The sequence below is a fragment of the Dermacentor variabilis genome, chromosome 4 (assembly GCF_050947875.1).
Source record: "Dermacentor variabilis isolate Ectoservices chromosome 4, ASM5094787v1, whole genome shotgun sequence".
NCBI classification, from domain to species: domain Eukaryota; kingdom Metazoa; phylum Arthropoda; class Arachnida; order Ixodida; family Ixodidae; genus Dermacentor; species Dermacentor variabilis.
The window spans coordinates 91,512,574-91,531,334 of NC_134571.1; the positions used below are offsets into that span (position 1 = coordinate 91,512,574).

Here is an 18,761-nt window from a genome sequence, read left to right on the forward strand (position 1 = left end):
CGTTGGAGGTCCTTTTGCACCTGCCTGGACCCAAGAAAACCGTTGTCCCCAATATGGCATGTTGTAAGAGCACTACCATCTTCTCCACAACAGCTACGTCCCTTCCGAGCTTTGGCCATCATCCAGACAAGCAGTGAGAAGGAAATCGCGCAAGATTTTTGCATGCACCTCTCCGGGTCTACAACATCGGTAGCTTCAGTGCTCAGGTGTGCTCCTCCAACAATGGACGATCGTCTCGACTTACTATTCACGCTGCAAGAACCACGTGCAGCAATTTCCACTTCAAGACACTCAAGTGCGCCTGGTCCTGATGGTATTACCTATTCTACCTTGCGCCATCTAGGCCCTAGAGCGACTGAAGAGCTTCTGGCTTCATACAATCTTTCTTGGTCCTCGGGAACTGTGCTTGCACACTGGAAGACAAGCAAAATCGTATCATTATTGAAACCATGCAAGACACCCCATGCTATGCTTTCCTACAGACCTGTGGCGCTTGCCAGTTGCATAGGTAAAACCACGGAATGCATGATTTTGACGCGCCTGGAGTGGTTTTTGGAGAAGCGTGATATATATCCAGACGCAATGACAGGTTTCCGGAAGGGTAGGTCGTCAATAGACAGCGTCATTGACCTATTAACAACTGTTGAACATCAGAAACGTCGCCGTCGATTAACGGCTGCTGTCTTTCTAGATATCAAGGGTGCTTTTGACAACGTTCTACATGATGCAATTTTAAATGCCCTAGAAGAATGTGGCATCGGTGGACGGATGCTTCATTGGATAGCCAGCTATCTCCAAGAGAGAACGATATTCATGACAATTCCAGGCGCTGAAACAAAGAACCACCCCGCCTATTGTGGTGTGCCTCAAGGAGGTGTATTCAGCCCAACCTTATTTAACGTCATTCTCATTGGACTGGTCAAAAGAACAAGCAAGCACAGTCTCGGTCTCCGTGTATGCAGACATCTGCATATGGACCACGAGATTAACGCGCTTGCACGTGCAAATTAAGCCGCAGGGTACAGTGTCAATAAGGTCGACATACCTTAACAGTCGCGGACTGTAGCTCTCACCGGAAAAAAGTAACCATGGCATTTACACGGAAGTCAATGACCTGCTCCCCCTTATTATTGATGGGAAGATTATACCTTCAGTAAGCCACTACAAGTTTCTCGGAGTCATCATCGACGGTGACTTATCTTGGTCGAAGCACCTCTCTGGATTGAGAAAAAAGCTGGACAGCTTTACTCAGATCATTCGAAATATGTCTGGAAAATCATGGGGGCCATCCAAACCATCTCTTCTGCAGCTCTACCAGGCACTTTTTGTTGGCTACCTCCGCTACAGTGCGCCTGTACTTTATAGGGTTAGTACAACTGCTGTGCGCACACTTGAAAGAGCTCAGGCTCGCGCACTGAGAATTTTCCTAAGACTACCACGATGTCCGTCTACTTGGGGCACTATTGCAAAGGCACGCGTGTGCCCAGCTCGAGTTTATCTGCAACATGAGCCATTGCGAGTGCATCTAAGGCTACTGACTAGACACCGGAATCATCCACTCACGGACGTCTCAAGCATACGGCCTGTTGCCGCCTACTCAGAAGCCGTGTGGTCGCAGCAAGACTTATTTCCGCCGGACTTCGAACCGTATGACATACCCAAGGTTCCACTCTGGACGATGGCAAAGCCAGCAGTGAGACTCTCAATTCGGAGCGACGTGCAGAAAGAGCTAAACAACTACAAAAGCGCGACGACCAAGCCGCTGACGTAACCTACGTGGACGCAGCAGAGTACCGCAACCAAAACGCCATGGCGGTCGTCGCAGTCGCGGGTTCGCAGTACCGCCTCTCCGCGGCCGCATCAATATTCGCCACGCAATCCGAAGTAGGAGAAGAAACGGCCATCGTTTTGGCCTACGCGGCTACCAATGCACACTGCATCATCAGCGATTCAAAAACGGCCATTCGTAACTACGCAAGAGGACTGATAACGCCCCAAGCGCAGAAGATTCTCTCTGGCGCTCCTCCCCCAAGGCAACGCCGAGTGCAGATCATCTGGACCCCTGGTCACTCCGGTCTGGCTGGAAACGAAGCCGCCCACGATGCCGCCCGAGCTCTCGCACACCGGGCGCATCATCCTTCACCGGCGTCTTCCGATCCCGACCAGCCCTCTGTTCTGCATCGCGGTCACGCGCGGGACCGAATGATTACGTTCAGAGAAATTCTCCTGCACTACCGCAGAGCGCGGTTACGCTACCCCCCAGCACACAAAACACTGAATAAGTCTCAATCCACCACTTGGCGACTCCTTCAGACATGAACTTTTCCCAACCCCGTGCTTTACAACCGCATGTACCCCGATGCATACTCCCCACTCTGCAAAGTGTGCAAGGCCCGCGCTGACCTCGATCATATTATCTGGCAATGCCCCAGAGCCTCACCCACCAACACCTCCCGCACTAACACACGCATCATTAGTACGGCCGAGCAGTGGGAGACATTGCTGCTCAGCTTGGACCCAGCGGAGCAGCTCTGGGCCGTCCGGATGGCTGAAGACGCCGCCAGAAAGCAAGGACTGGCCGCCGTCTGAGGAAGGGGGGGATTGGGGGTTAGTCTCCCGACCCCCGCCACCCCTTAAACCCATCAATGACATAATAAAGTTTTATCTCTCTCTCTCAATCCCTGGAATAACAAACAAGTCAAAAATGCCGCTTGCTGGGCTCAAGCATTTCGCGCTATCATACTTTGCTTACATGTATGGATATTCCGAAAATGTTTTTACAGATGATTCCATGACAGAGACCTCGTCCGCGGCGGTCTACACGGTATCAGGAATGGGGATCGCACAACGGTTCAAGATAGGACACAGGACGTCGTCTCCAGCAGCTGAGTTGACCGGAGTTCGAGAAGCAGTTCGCTGCATACTGCAACAAAGCCTCGAGAAGTGGACAGTGTTATGTGACTCAAAACCAGCACTGCAATTCATCAGAAATTATATGAATGACAGAACCGCATACAGTTCTCTGGTTTATGACATCATGCCTCTGCTTGCTGAGGCGTCTCATTCCGGGCATACCATCGTGCTGCAGTGCATTCCTGGCCATTGAGGAATAGCTGGAAATGAACAAGCTGACGAGGAAGCAAAAAAGGCGCACACTGATGGAACCATTATAAAAATTTATTTTTCCCGGTATGACATTAACGTCTTGCTACATAACTCGATCAAAACTTCTACGGTGCGACATTGGGACAACCCTGTACATCGACAAGATCACCTCCATAGGCTTGACGCTGGTTTACAATTCCGGCTTCCACTTCGGTTGTGGAAAGGCCAGGAAACACTCATTCATTGATTACGGCTGGGTGTGGCATACATCCACCGATACCTTCGCAAGATTGGACAGGCACGGGACCCTGACTGTAGCGTCTGTCACACTCCCGAGACAATAGCTCACGTACTTTGCGTGTGCCCTCAATATGCGGCCGAACGAAGAACACTCAAATCTACTGCTGACTGCTTGGACTCCGCCCCTTCTCAGAAGAAAGGATTTTGGGCGCATGGAGCAGTTTTGACTGTGCCCAACGTGCCATAAAATCACTTTTGAACTTTTTAAGTGAGACTGGTTTGGACAATCGCCTCTAGAACGTGTGAGACGTGCAGTCAGTGCGACATGTGTTTGCGCAATAACATTTTGTGACAAGATTACTTTCTGCGTAGACAAGATTACTCTTACGTGCATTGCGTCTACAGTGCGCATCCGCATATTGGACAACGTGTTTATAGTATCTCATTGTACCCTAACATCATCACCCACAACCTACCTTTCCCTGTATTTTCCACTTCCCCTTTCCCTAGTGAGGAGTAGCAGGCTAGAGACACGCTCGCCAGGGCGACCTCCCCTCCTGTCTCTTCATTAAGATCTCCTTCTCTCTCTCTTGTTCCTCTGTCTCGCGGAACTACCCATGGCGAAAACACTCACATCCTTCGGGCAGGTCAGAGTGAAGCATCAGCGGACGCGTTTACAGCTTCAGCCGAGCAACCTGAACTACATTAGTCTGAGAGGGCGCAGACGGCACCATTGGCTTGGTCGGTACAATTGGCACAATCGGTACGTACGTCTCGTAGATGACTTAGCACAGAACCCGATAATGACCATTATAGCGCAGTACAAGCTTCACTGAAAGACCAACTCTTCGAGTTGGCGACCACAGGAGCACTAAGAATCCAGAAGAGTAATAGGCATCCTTATGACGGCAATTGTAACGGAACTTATGCGACGCCTAAGACAATGTAAGGTGGGCAAGCACGATATGACGCGCAGCGTTTGCTTTTGCAATGGTACCTTGTGTGGGCTCCGATGGTTGTTGTTAGCGGCTGGTAGTAAAGCATCCATGGGTAGCGTCGGTTCAGAGCCAAAAGAAGATAAATCAGTGAACAACCTCCAGTACTGTGGCGTGACGAATTATGCGTGGAAGTAAGAAAGGGTAATGAAGCATGCCAATTGCGGTGGTCGCCGGAAACGTACATGGCGGGCGTGTCCGTTATGGTTTGACTTAGTCGGTCAGTGAGGCCGTTTGTCTGAGAGTCGTAGGCGGTGGTGACCATGTGTCTTGTCGAACATGAGCGGAGAAGGTCATTGACGACATGGGACGAGAAGTAAGGATCGCGATCGGCAAGCAGCCGACGAGGAGCTCGGTGATGTAGCATCACATCCTGGAGAAGCAAGTCGGCAATACTGGTAGCTCAGCTGATTGGAAGTGGACGTGTAATAGCGTAACGCGTGGCATCGACTGTCACGATAATGACGCATTTGTTCCCTGCCGCTGATGCAGTAAATGGTCTGAGCAGATCGAAACTGACGCGGAAGAGGCTTAAGAAGGCCGCCGGGATGCGTCAGTGCGCCTATTGGATGCGCCTATTGCATCGTTGGCACAGTTCGCAGCTGCCAACATATGTCTGCATGGAGCGATGAAGCCCAAGCCAAGAGAAACGACGCTGCACGCGATCATAAGGGCGGGTCACACAAAGATGGCCTGCTGTGGGTTTGTCATGAAGGTGCTGGAGGACAGTATAAGGCATGTGAGGGGCACCACGAGGAAGTTCTCAGGGCCTTCGGGGTATGCACTATGGTGGTTTAAAGTTCAACTATGTGAGGTAAACATCCGCAGCAACTCGTCAGAGGCCCGGAGATGAGACGGTTCATAGTGGAACGTAAAGCCGGATCACGCTGCTGTTCATCGCCTAAAGGAAGAAACTTCGAGATAGAAAGGACACAGGCATTGGTGTTAGCGCTGGTGCTGTCGGGTGGATCAACGTGATATTGGCACAGTCAGTCCGCGTCCTGGTGTAATTGGCCGGACTTGTGCACGACAGAAAGCGAGTACCCTTGTGAACGCAAAGCCCAACGTGCAAGCAGGGCCGTAGGATCTTTCAGCGAGAAAAGCCAGTAAAGCGCATTGTGGTTAGTCACTTTCGTGAATGGGGGGCCAATAAGGTACGGCTGAAATTTAGAGATGGTCCAAACAAGGGCAAGGAATTCGCGCTCGGTAGTCTAGTAATTGCACTCTGAGGCAGAGAGCCGGCGGCTTGCGTACGCCATGACGCAGTCATGACCATGCTGGCGCTGGGCAAGGACGGCTCCGATTCCGTAGCCACAGGCATCCACACAAACTTACGTAGGAGCAGCAGGGTTGAAGTGTGCCAACAGTAGAGAAGTTTTGAGACAGTGGATAAATAAAGAAAATTCATGAGCTTGTCTACGACCCTATAAAAAAGGCGTAACTTTCTTGCGATCAAGCTCGATGAATCGACGGGCGATGACGTCAGTGAAATTTTTGACAAAGCGACTAAACTCAGAACATAATACAATGAAGGAACGAACGTCTTTGATTGATAAAGGTACAGGAAAACGCTTCACGGCGCCAATTTTTCTGCGTCAGATCAGTTTCTTACAGCGTTAACAAGGTGACCGAGCACTGTGATTTCGCAGCGATCAAAGTGGCACTTGGATCAGTCAAACTGAAGACCGGCGCTGAGGAACACTTGGAGAATGGCCGACAGGCACTGACTGTGGTTCACAGATGTCCTTGAAGAAACAATAACGTCATCTAGGTAACATAAGCAGGTCGACCATTTGAAGCCTCGAAGGCGCGAATCCATCACGCGCTCAAATGTGGCTGTGGCATTGCATAGACCGAAGAGCATAACGTTAAATTACTATAGCCCATCAGATGTTACACATGCGGTCTTCTCGTGGTCCATAGGATCCACGGCAACATGCCTATAGCGGCACCGCAGGTCGATGGATGAAAAAAGGCACAGTTCATCCCGAAAGGCGAAGCATCGATTGCGATAGCAAATCGGTGGACAGCTAGCTGTACCAAGTAATAACAGTAGTTTTATCGGCCGTATAAACTTGTAAACATAGGCATATTAACAAAATAAAAAACCGTGGTCTCACGCACCAACAAGCAAACATGAACACACCTCACTGCTGGTCCAAGATCATCAAAGGCGGCAACAACCAAACGAAGGCAAAAGTTTGTGGACTGGTTCAAGGGAATATCTTTGAGCGCTCAGCTGCACCAGCAGTGCCTCCTTGGTAAGTAAAGCCCTGTTTTCCGTAAATAAAATTCAGTTGAAATCTGGCGTTTTTGTTATCTTTCTCTGCTCGTCCACATTTGTTTGTGTGCTGTAACAATATTGCATAATGCTATTCACAACCAACTAGCCCGGCTGTCTACGCTTAGCTTCAAGGGCCATGACCGACGGAACAACGCGGCGACCGCTTCAGAGTTCCGTGCTTGGGTGCTGGGGATGATCAGGCAGCGTACCCAGTATATGCACCAACATGTTGCACAAAAAACGTATATTTACAGATATATACAAGTAAGGCCAGCAGCACAGGCGTAATCGCAACCATGATGGCGAGGAGCAACGTCTACTTCTTCTTCATCGGTGCCGCCCAATGCTACAGTCCTCTTCTTTTTACGTCTCAACACCCTCAAGGGTCTTAATTGAACATTTGTCACGTGTCAAACCACTGCACCTCCTAACCCGATGTCAGCCCGGCGTGGACAACGACTCAAAGAGCACGCCCTCCCCCTCCCCTTCCGCCACCATTATCTGGAAACCGGAGTAAAGGATCCATAAGCGCAGTTAATGAGACGAGTCAAATCAACACCCATTCCTCGGCCCTTATCCGGCCGTGGAGATAGCATGTAAATCATCCGTTGCAGGATTCTACGAAAGGGCCTCAGCCCGCGCCTCACCTTGCAGGCTGAGCGAAGAACGGAGTGGGCCACGACGAACCAACCAGGTGTCACCGGATGATTTCTTTTTGCCACAAATTCCAAACTAGTTTCTTCGAGGTGGTGGTAGTGCAGGTTGTGGATAGCCTGGGCGTGGTATCGCAACGGAGTCGACTATGGTGATTTGCTGCGGTACAGTCTACACATTCCCTAGTCGACTCGCCTAGGGAAGGCGATGGGGTTAAAAGCAAATACTTTTCGACAGTGTGGACAGAGGGTCCTGATGTCAACTCAGACGTTTAACTTGCTCCTGCGTGGAGTGGGCTTCCGAACTGGTGCCATGTAACTAAGCTAATAAACCCTTTTTCCTTGATTTTCTGCAACATGACGTCGTAGCCGATGGGCCTGGTAGAATCCAGGACCAAATACTACCCTAGTCGCAACATTCTTCTGCTTCGCGGCAATATGCTACAGGCACAAAACCATCAATAATGATTGTCAATGTAAGCGAAGAGCCCAACGATTCTAGAAAGCTAATTGTCTTTTTTAAGTAATGATGCGCTGAAAGCCATATATTTGTTGAAGTGAGAACGTTGAACATAGTGAGAATAGTGTAATTCATTGCAAAACATAGCTATTAACCAGACGGAGAAGGCGAGGAAGAAACGGAAAGACAGGGAGCTTAGCTACCCTGTTCATGGGTAAGGGGGTAAAAGGAAATAACGATATTATAGAACGAAAGATGAGCAACACAGAAAAAAAAATAAAAACGCACGCACACACACGCGCGCATACGCACTCACACGCAAATTGTTTATGGTACGATGTAGCCCCCAATACTTCTCAAAATCCGTCAGTCCATCCACTTTTCATCAAGAAGTGCACCATTGCGTTCAACGACTTCTGCGCGAAGGCTGGTCTCGATTAGTTTCCAGGGATTCTTTCTTCAAATAAATAGCGATTGTCGAGTCTGTTTAATCTGGTCGAGAGCATTTTTCTAAGCGCACTGAAGCAAGGAAATTCGCGAAGGAGACGAGCAAGGGTCTCCTCGCGCCACAGTTGCCGCATGTATGGTTGTCGGACGTTCCGATGCGAAATGAATGGGAACTTGTGTAACACCTATGTAATAAATTATAAAGAATGACAAGAGACGAACGATTGAGTATAGGTAAGTGTAATAAACGGTAAGTGATGAACAGAAGAGAATGACGGATAAGAAAACACAAACGCGCCGCGCGCTAGCTAAATACGCTGACGCATACCATCTACAAAGAGAGCAGTTATCTCATATACACATTGAGTAAAAAATGCTCTAGGTAAGCTTTGGTTTTCGAACGTTGAGCTATTTTCCTGCTTTCAATTTCGTCTGCAAAAGCGCTGAATACAATAAATCTCGTAACCTAATTATGTAGGACTAAAATCAGACAGGCGCCTGATTCAAAGTATAACTTGATATCCAGGTAAGCACGGGAAGTCTTTGCGTAATAATGAGTAAGATTAGCCCAGTTAACGGAAAATATATCTAACGAGATTTGACTAGGTTTAGCCAATCATGAGGTTTTCCTTAGCTTCCTCAGATCTTCACCTCGTTGGTCATGTTAATCTTACGCACGTTGTTTTGTTTCCACTGGGCCGGATCAAAGCTAGAATTCCCTGAGACCTCTCCTTCTACAGCAATTCCTTTTCCGAGAGGCGCGCCGTGATTTGGCGGTAAATCGCTGCTAATACAGAAAAAAAAGAAATAATTGTGAGGAACAGGTTTGGGGTTGCCCGACTGCTACTCCCGTCTTTTCTCTAAGTGTCTCTTTCTCCTGCATCCAAGAGAGTAGAGCACAGGGGAACTGGAGAATACTTTATTTGTCTCGCGATATCGCTCAGCTCAATACGTTTGCGCATCTATCGATCGGGCTTTTCTTAGCCGTAGGCCCAAGCCGGCGTCCTGGGGGCATGCGTAAGCCTCGCCCGGCTCGCCAACGGCGCGCAGCGGCTTCAGGCTTGGACCGAATTTAAATGAAGTCCTCCGCTCGAGAGCGCTGTTCCAGGGTACACACGCGGCGAGCACAAATTGTTAATCCCGCGAGAATTGAGTTTGCATCGATTATCTTTTTTGGCGCGCAAGGGGAAAGGTAGGAGGACAGGCGCGATCGGGTCTGCAGGCGCTTCTTGGCCCATGCGAAATTAGGTAATTACGCAAAGAGTGGCCGTCGTGTGCGCGCTCGAGCTGGCGGTCCTTGCAGTGTCCTCCTTGTTGTTAGCGGCAAGGCGGCCTTGTGGAACTATCTAGCGATGAAAAATTCAACAGACATACCGTAATTTTGGCGAATATTGCGTTCACAGCTATAGCCTTCGCGGAGACCCGACGGCATACAGCGTCGTTTAACTCAATGGTTCGCTCTGTGTAATGAACCACATCGACGTTCATTTTACTTCTTAAGAATCGGACCGAGTTGCAGCAGTAACTGAACATATTGGGCGTAGAATACGAGCTGGGTGTTTTGCAAACTCCAGATTAAGGGCAACCGCCATATACGGTGTAAGGACGATGAGCGTCGTGCGAGATCGATATCGGCGTGCAAGAGTTGTAATGAGGATATCAAGCCGCTATAACACTCGGAAAAAGCCACAACGTGGGTAGATCGCTTAGCAGCACCTACTCTTATTTAATCACAGATGCGCAAAGTTATAAGAACAGATCAGGCTTGCTAAGTTTCAACTGAACCGATACAATATCTTAAGATCATGTACGTGCGTCTTCAGTGAGACACGTTAGACCTCGCACTCATTGCACCGGGAAACGCTGGCTCCTGAGTACCTACCTCTACCGTGAAGTACGGGAGAGATAAGCCCAGTCGCGATTCCGAATTCACTGCCTTGAATATTGGCCAAGTAACATATTCTCAGTGCGCGCTGTAACATAAACGCAGCCCTTCCAAAGCACATAACATCAGCAGTCGCTACAGCACACAAAACACAACGCGCCTGGAATGCAGTCTGTTGATGTGTCTTGGTTTAAATGTGAAGCATTCTTTCACTCATTTCCGGCCATTTGCCCTAGGTATGTAGGTTCCTGGCCCGCTTCGTCCCGGACTTCTTTTATAGAAAATTAAAGCGCGGCCGACGATGGGCTCGACTGTCTGACCCCCAGCAGACCACACGCAGCAGGACCACCCCAATGAAGAACCTGGCATCGAACATTGACGGGCAGGAAAACAAGCCGGATGTAATTGCTTTACAGGAAACAAACGGGAAACCAAGGCTCCCGGGGTACGTCACTTACACGGACCCCACGGAGAACAGAACGGCGGTGCTCGTCCGCAGCAACGTGGCGGCAACTCAACATGTCACGGCGCAGGGCGTGTGCGCGCACACGCTGGTTGAAATTCATGCGAGAGAAATTGGCAGCTCGGGCAATTTATTTGTAATGAGCGCGTACTGCCGGCCGTCACAACGGCAGTACGAATTTCACCGCATCGTGAGCGAGGCGAAAGGGTTGGCGGGGACCAGGCCACTCCTGACCCTCGGCGACTTTAACGCACCTCACACAACGTGGGGCTATGCTATAAGTTCCAGTCCAAGAGAGGAAAAGCATTGGCCAAAGCAATGGATGATCATGAGATGGCCACGCCACGCCAGACCTGTCGTGCTTATCGGGCACACTGGACGTCTCCTGGAGAAGCGAAGAAGTGGACCTGGGGTCTGACCACAGCGTGATCGGCATCACGATCCGAGGCTCCCTATATCGGGCTGTGCTGGGGACGGCGCGGATCACGTATTGGCACAAGAGGAGAAAGTTTGCCCAAGAACAAGAAGAGACGTCTGAGGAAGAATCGGGACAAGCTGAAACACGAAGGACCTACACCGAATGGGCGACGAACCAGAAGAAGGCCCTCGATAAGTTTACCCAAGAAATCGAAACGACATCGCAGACACCGTACGTGGACGCCAGAATGACCCACATGTGGGCGGCGCGACACTCGTTAACGCGGTGGTGGGGCGTCAGCGACGCAGCAGAAAGCTGGCCAAGCGCATAGCAGTCTTGAACAAACAGATCTCCCGAGCACGCGGCCAAACTATGTAAGGAAAATTGGATGAAGACCTGCCAGGGCCTGCAGGGCAAGCTCTCGACGTGGAAGACGTGGTGTCTCTTGAGGCGTCTGATCGACCCGCTGAGTAGCAAAACTGCGACCAATTGCAACCTCACCAAAGTATTGAACACTTACAAGGGAGACGGCCGCAGGTTCCTCGAAGACCTGAAGGCCATGTACCTAAAGACGGAGGAGGGCCGCTACCCGGTGCCCGAGAGGTACGAAGGACCTGACAACGAAGAACTGGACCGGCCGTTTACCATGACGGAACTGTGGACAGCGATAGATGACAGTAACAAGAGAAGTGGACCCGGCAGGGACACCATAACTTACAAATTACTCGGTAACATGAGCGGTGCAGTGGCCCGCGGCCTCCTAGAGCACATCAACAAAGCCTGGGAGAGCTCGCAGTTGCCGAAGGAATGGAAGGACGCCGAGGTCCGCTTCATTCCGAAGCCCGGCAAGGCCCTCACAATAGACAACTTGCGGCCCATCTCCCTCACGTCCTGCGTGGGGAAGGTGATGGAGCGCATGGTCCTTCGCCGGCTGGAGAAGCACCTCGAAGAAACGGATCAAATGCCGGGAGACGATGTGGTGTAGCAAGAGGTGCGCGGTTCGAATCCCGGTGCCGCGCAATTTGCCACCGGATTAAAAAAGACCGCGTGTTGATAAAATTGCATAAGCAGGCCTTGAGTGTGGCCTGATCCCGGTGACCAGAACCGGTACCCTGGTGCAGTACTTGGCACCAACCTCCTATATGAATACAACATTCAAACCCCGGCCCTCAGTCCCCAGCAGCTGCGAAGCAACTGACCACGCGGGCGGTCAGATCTGCGACGCAGCAGAGGTTGCTAAGAATCCCTGGATCCGGACAGGCCGCCATTGGAATATGAACCTGGCAACGTTTAACTCTAGAACGTTATCTAGTGAGGCGAGTCTAGCTTTGTTAATGGAGGAATTAGAGGGTAGTAAATGGGATATAATAGGGCTCAGTGAGGTTAGGAGGACAAAAGAAGCATGTACAGTGCTAAAAAGCGGGCACGTACTGTGCTACCGGGGCTTAGCGGAGAGACGAGAACTAGGAGTCGGATTCCTGATTAATAAGGATATAGCTGGTAACATACAGGAATTCTATAGCATTAACGAGAAGATGGCAGGTCTTGTTGTGAAACTTAATAAGAGGTACAAAATGAAGGTTGTAAAGGTCTACGCCCCTACATCCAGTCATGATGACCAGGAAGTGGAAAGCTTCTAATTAACGATGGGTAAAGTCAAAACGAAATACACTGTACTGATGGGCGACTTCAATGCCAAGGTAGGCAAGAAGCAGGCTGGAGAGAAGGCAGTGGGGGAATATGGCATAGGCACTAGGAATAGCAGGGGAGAGTTATTAGTAGAATTTGCGGAACAGAATAATATGCGGATAATGAATACCTACTTCCGCAAGCGGGATAGCCGAAAGTGGACGTGGAGGAGCCCGAACGGCGAGACTAGAAATGAAATAGACCTCATACTCTGCGCTAACCCTGGCATCATATAAGATGCGGACGTGCTCAGCAAAGTGCGCTGCAGTGACCATAGGATGGTAAGAACTCGAATTAGCCTAGACCTGAGGAGGCAACGGAAAAAATTCTACATAAGGAGCCGCTCAATGAGTTAGCGGTAAGCGGGAAAATAGAGGAATTCAATATCAAGCTACAGAACAGATATTCGGCCTTAACTCAGGAAGAGGACCTTAGTGTTGAAGCAATGAACGACAATCTTGTGGGCATCTTTAAGGAGTGTGCAATAGAAGTCGGCGGTAACTCCGTTAGACAGGATACCAGTAAGCTATCGCAGGAGACGAAAGATCTGATCAAGAAACGCCAATGTATGAAATCCTCTAACCCTATAGCTAGAATATAACTGGTAAAACTTTCGAAGTTATTCAACAAGCGTAAGACAGCTGACATAAGAAACTATAATATGGATAGAATTGAACATGCTCTCAGGAACGGAGGAAGCCTGAAAGCAGTGATGAAGAAGAAACTAGGAATAGGCAAGAATCGGATGTATGCGTTAAGAGACAAAGCCGGCATTATCACTACTAATACGGATGAGATAGTTCAAGTGGCTGAGGAGTTCTATAGAGATTTATACAGTACCAGTGGCACCCACGACGATAATGGAAGAGAGAATAGTCTAGAGGAATTCGAAATCCCACAGGTAACGCCGGAAGAAGTAGAGAAAGCCTTGGGAGCTATGCAAAAGAAGAAGCAAGCTGGGGAGGATCAGGTAACAGCAGATTTGTTGAAGGATGGTGGGCAGATTGTTCTAAAGAAACTGGCCACCCTGTATACGGAATGCCTCATGACTTCGAGCGTACCGGAATCTTGGAAAAACGCTAACATAATCCTAATTCATAAGAAAGCGGACGCCAAAGACTTGAAAAATTATAGACCGATCAGCTTACTGTCCGTTGCCTACAAAGTATTTACTAAGGTAATTGCAAATAGAATCGGGAAGACCTTAGACTTCCGTCAACCAAAGGACCAGGCAGGATTCCGTAACGTCTACTCAACAATAGACCATATTCATACTATCAATCAGGGGATAGAAAAATGTGCGGAATATAACCAACCTTTATATATAGCTTTCATTGATTACGAGAAAGCGTTTGATTCAATCGAAACCTCAGCAGTCATGGAGGCATTGCGGAATCAGAGTGTAGAAGAGCCGTATGTAAAAATACTGAAAGATATGTATAGCGGCTCCACAGCCACCGTAGTCCTCCATAAAGAAAGCAACAAAATCCCAATAAAGAAATGCGTCAGGCAGGGAGATACGATCTCTCCAATGCTATTCACAGCGTGTCTAAAGGAGGTATACAGAGACCTGGATTGGGAAGAATTGGGGATATGAGTTAATGAATACCTTAGTAACTTGCGATTCGCTGATGATATTGCCTTGCTTAGTAACTCAGGGGACCAAGTGCAATGCATGCTCACTGACCTGGAGAGGCAAAGCCGAAGGGTCGGTCTAAAAATTAATCTGCAGAAAACTAAAGTAATGTTTAACAGTGTCGGAAGAGAACAGCAGTTTACGATAGGTAATGAGGCACTGGAAGTGGTAAGCGAATACATTTACTTAGAACAGGTAGTGACCGCGGATCCGGATCATGAGACTGAAATAATCAGAAGAATAAGAATGGGCTGGGGTGCGTTGGGCAGGCATTCTCAGATCATGAACAGCAGGTTGCCATTATCCCTCAAGAGAAAAGTTTATAACAGCTGTGTCTTACCAGTACTCACGTACAGGGCAGAAACCTGGAGGCTTACGAAAAGGGTTCTACTTAAATTCAGGACGACGCAACGAGCTATGGAAAGAAGAATGGTAGGTGTAACGTTAAGGGATAAGAAAAGAGCAGACTGGGTGAGGGAACAAACGCAGGTTAATATCTTAGTTGAAATCAAGAAAAAGAAATGGACGCATGGACAGGACACGTAATGAGGAGGGAAGATAACCGATGGCCATTAAGAGTTGTGGAATGGATTCCAAGGGAAGGGAAGCGTAGCATAGGGCGGCAGAAAGTTAGGTGGGTGGATGAGATTAAGAAGTTTGCAGGGACAACATGGCCACAATTAGTGCATGACAGGGGTAGTTGGATAAGTATGGGAGAGGCCTTTGCCCTGCAGTGGGCGTAACCAGGCTGATGATGATGATGATGATGATGATTATGATGATGATGATGTACGGCTTCAGGCAACATCTCAGCACCCAAGACGTGATGATCCAACTCCACGAACTGGTCGTCATGCCGGCAACGAGGCACGCGCCGCGCGGGATACTCGCCCTCGACCTGAAGGGAGCGTTTGACCACGTGTCCCACGCGAGCGTGTTGCAGAATCTGAACAAGACCAGGTGTGGCCGAAAGACATTCGGCTACATAAAAGATTTTCTGTCAAACCGAACGGTGACCATAAGGATAGGGGAGGAGAAGTCAAACCCTGTCGAGCTCGGTGATAGGGACACCCCTCAGGGATCGGTTTTGTCGCCCCTGCTCTTCAATCTGGCCCTCCTGCACCTGCCCGATCTACTCAAGCAAATCGAAGGCGTGGACCACGCGTTCTACGCCGACGATATTACGGTGTGGACGGCCCGAGCCGGATCCGATGCCTGGATGGAGGAAGTCTTGCAGCGGGCGGCAACGACCATGCTCGAGTACGCAAAGTTGTGTGGACTGAGCTGCGCTCCCCAGAAATTAGACCTGCTCATTATCCAATGGAGAAAATCCAAGAACGAGCTGCCGCCGAATGTGATTATCACCATCACCGGAACGACCATCAAGCCAACACAGCAAATTAGGATTATCAGCCTACTACTTCAGAGCGACGCGAAGGCACCCGCCACCATCACAAAGATCAAGACTACAAGCGAACAGATACTTGGTATGATTCGGAGGGTATCTGACAGAAACCGAGGCCTTAAAAAGGACGATGCCATTCGCCTGGTACCCGCGTTCGTCGTGTCGCGGGTTACCTACTCCGCACCGTATCTGCAGCTGACGAAGGCGAATAGGGACACCCTAAACACGATGCTTCGTAAGGCAACGAAGCAAGCACTGGGCATGCTCATATACTCGTACACGCAAAGACTGCTAGGCATGGGCGCCCACAACACGGTGGAGGAGCTCATCGAAGCCCATCTCTCTAATCAGAGAATCCGGCTCAGTCACACGGAACACGGACGAGCCGTCCTACGCAAGATATGATGGCAGATCGAGCCAGTATCCATCAAGACGGCCCTTCCGGAAAACTGGAAGATGACCATTCAGACGAAACCCCTTCCCCGGAACATGACGCCAGGCAAGGATGAGAGGCGTACCGCGCGAGCCAAAGCCACAGCCCGGAAGCTGGAAGAGAACCCCAGGGTCCTCTACGCGGATGCCTCGCTCCGAAAACACAGTGACCATGCAGAGGTGGTGGTTACGTCAAAAGACAGGCTGATCGTGAGCGCGTCCCTAAAGACAACAGACCCCGCAGTTGCCGCAGAAGCAGCCGTGGCCCTAGCACTCGCACAACCGAGCGTGGACACTGTAGTCACCGACTCAAAGACAGCCTGAAGAAGCTTCCGCAGGGGCGTAATCTCTTCCGCGGCCCGATCCATTCTATCGAAGCGCAAGCCTCCGGGAGGAGCCATAGAGCTCGTGTGGGTCCCGGCTCACTTGCACGTAGCAGGCAACACCATCGTCGACTACCATGCCGGAGAAATGTTAACCCGGGCCGAGCACGAGCCGGAAGAGCTACCGCACCCGATTACCAGCTTTCGGAACAATACCCGGATGTACCGAGAGGAAAGGTGCAGACTGCCAGAACCGCACCCTAAACTCAACAGACAACAACAGACGATCCTGCGTCGAGCGCAGGCGGGATCGCTTGCGCATCCCGTACTAATTAACCGCATGTACCCTGCGGAATACGATATGCTCTGTCCTTTTTGCAGAAGAGAAAAGGGCACCCTGCCGCACGTCTTGGCAGAGTGCACAGAACTTAAGACCCCCCCCTCTCCTTCCCACCAACACCCCCAATACCAAACGCCTTAAGCGATGGGAGACCTTGCTATACAGCCTCGCCCTACCGATTCAGCTCGCACTGACGGACAGGGGCCAGGAGCTGCTGGGAGCATATGGGTCCCGTAACTAGGGAACCACCCCGTCTGGTGCCTGTGTGTACCACTGATTTATTTCGGGCCCAGTAGATGTTGCAACATCATTATCGAACCTATGATCGCAATATTTTCATGTGCCAAACATTGTCATTCTTTCCGTGACAAAAAGTTAAAACGTAAAAGCACAAATAGAAGTTTCCGCCGAAATGACTGCGCTTAGGACGACTGCTTTACATCCGTAACGAAAGATATATCAACCAATAATTGGGGCTGATGCCTTCTTGCGCCACCAATGTACTTATTCTTATGAAGAGGCACTTCGCAAGAAGTTGTACATTATTACTACTTTACCATGCAATGCAATGCAGCGTGCGTATAAGAGTTAAGTTCGATGAATGCATTATTCTATGTGATAAGGAAGTATGTTAAATCATTCAGTAGCACTCCCCGATGTTCGTTTTCCTCTTGCCTCATTCTACGTGCATGAACATCTTATAAGTCCTATCAAACTCTGTTGCAACATGAATGAAAATTCCGGTGGTCTAATGGCTTTCTAAAGAATGTAGTAAAGGTCACGTGCGAACTCGGAGTGCCCAAGTGTATACCTGCGTAAGAGTGTCGACAATCTCATCTGTTTACATTAATTTATAATATTCCTCTGGAACGGCCGTGTGCACAGTCCGTATGAAATGACTTCTGTTGAACGAAAGTGTTTTAGCTTCTTTCTTTTTCGGATCGCCAAATTCACTCATTCTTCATTTTTTTTAGCCCCTGATGAGTTCTATTGCGACGGAGCAGAAACGTGAGTGCTGTGAAGTCTGGTCGCCACTCTGATGCTTTGGCAACGGAAGGCTGGAGTCATTACCATACCCATTAATTTTGAATGAAATGACCCGAGGCACATAAAAGATAAGGGCTCGGGGTTGCCCGGCCAGATTTTATGCTCACGTTCTCGCTGGAGCCGAGTGTACACCTCCATTCCACACACAAAAAAAGAAAAAACGAGAAAGGACTGAACACTTTTAAAATATATTCTGCACAGCTCCAGATTCAAATAGCGCCTAGCACGCCACTGCGTCCTCCGTAATAAAGGCATATGCAAAGCAGGAAACCTTGATCCTGTTGATGGGGCCTAAATTGCTTGGGAGGCGCCATAGAATAAAAAAAACGAATCCTTTGCGACGCGGTTTATAACAACCATAGAGACGACTAGTTATCCATGTGATTGCTGAACATCCGATTCGCCTGGTGTATTTGCAGAAAGCCCGGTTTCGAAAGGCCTTACTTTCTTCGTGTGGGACGACCGATTGAGAAATCATGGGCTGCATTCATAAAGTACTTAGTATATTGAAGCGCCTGCGAACTACAGGCCCAGGCTGATCACAGTAGCAAGATATCAACAAACGCACAATTGTTAATTTTGTGAATTGAGCTGCGCTTTCAATGTCGGGGTCGGAAAATTGCGCACTAACTGATTAGGTTCAGAACCAGGGGCACGTTACCTAATTTTAGTTCAGGCTATGAAACAAGAGTTACATACTAACCCTCAATTATTACAGGGCAGTTATAGGCACCACGAGACCACGGCGTGCTAGAGTTAGAGTATGCTATGTATAACGTACATACCGCATTGTACTCTAAAAAAAATCAGATCGCATCAATTGCATTGCCGTACCTTATATTGTAGTTTCCCGTCATGGTACCTTTGCGGCTATATATTACAATGCGATATCTTAAGTTCTATGTAACTTTCAAAAATCATCCCTTGCAGCTAGATAAC

The 18,761-nt window shown here is 49.3% G+C and overlaps 1 protein-coding gene across 3 annotated transcripts in view; it reads right to left on the reverse strand.

Annotated features, from left to right (window-relative positions):
- The window catches only part of LOC142579494 (cell adhesion molecule Dscam1-like), a 605,191-nt gene that overhangs the window by 397,979 nt on the left and 188,451 nt on the right, over positions 1-18,761 (reverse strand). The gene's annotated exons all lie outside the window — the stretch shown is intronic.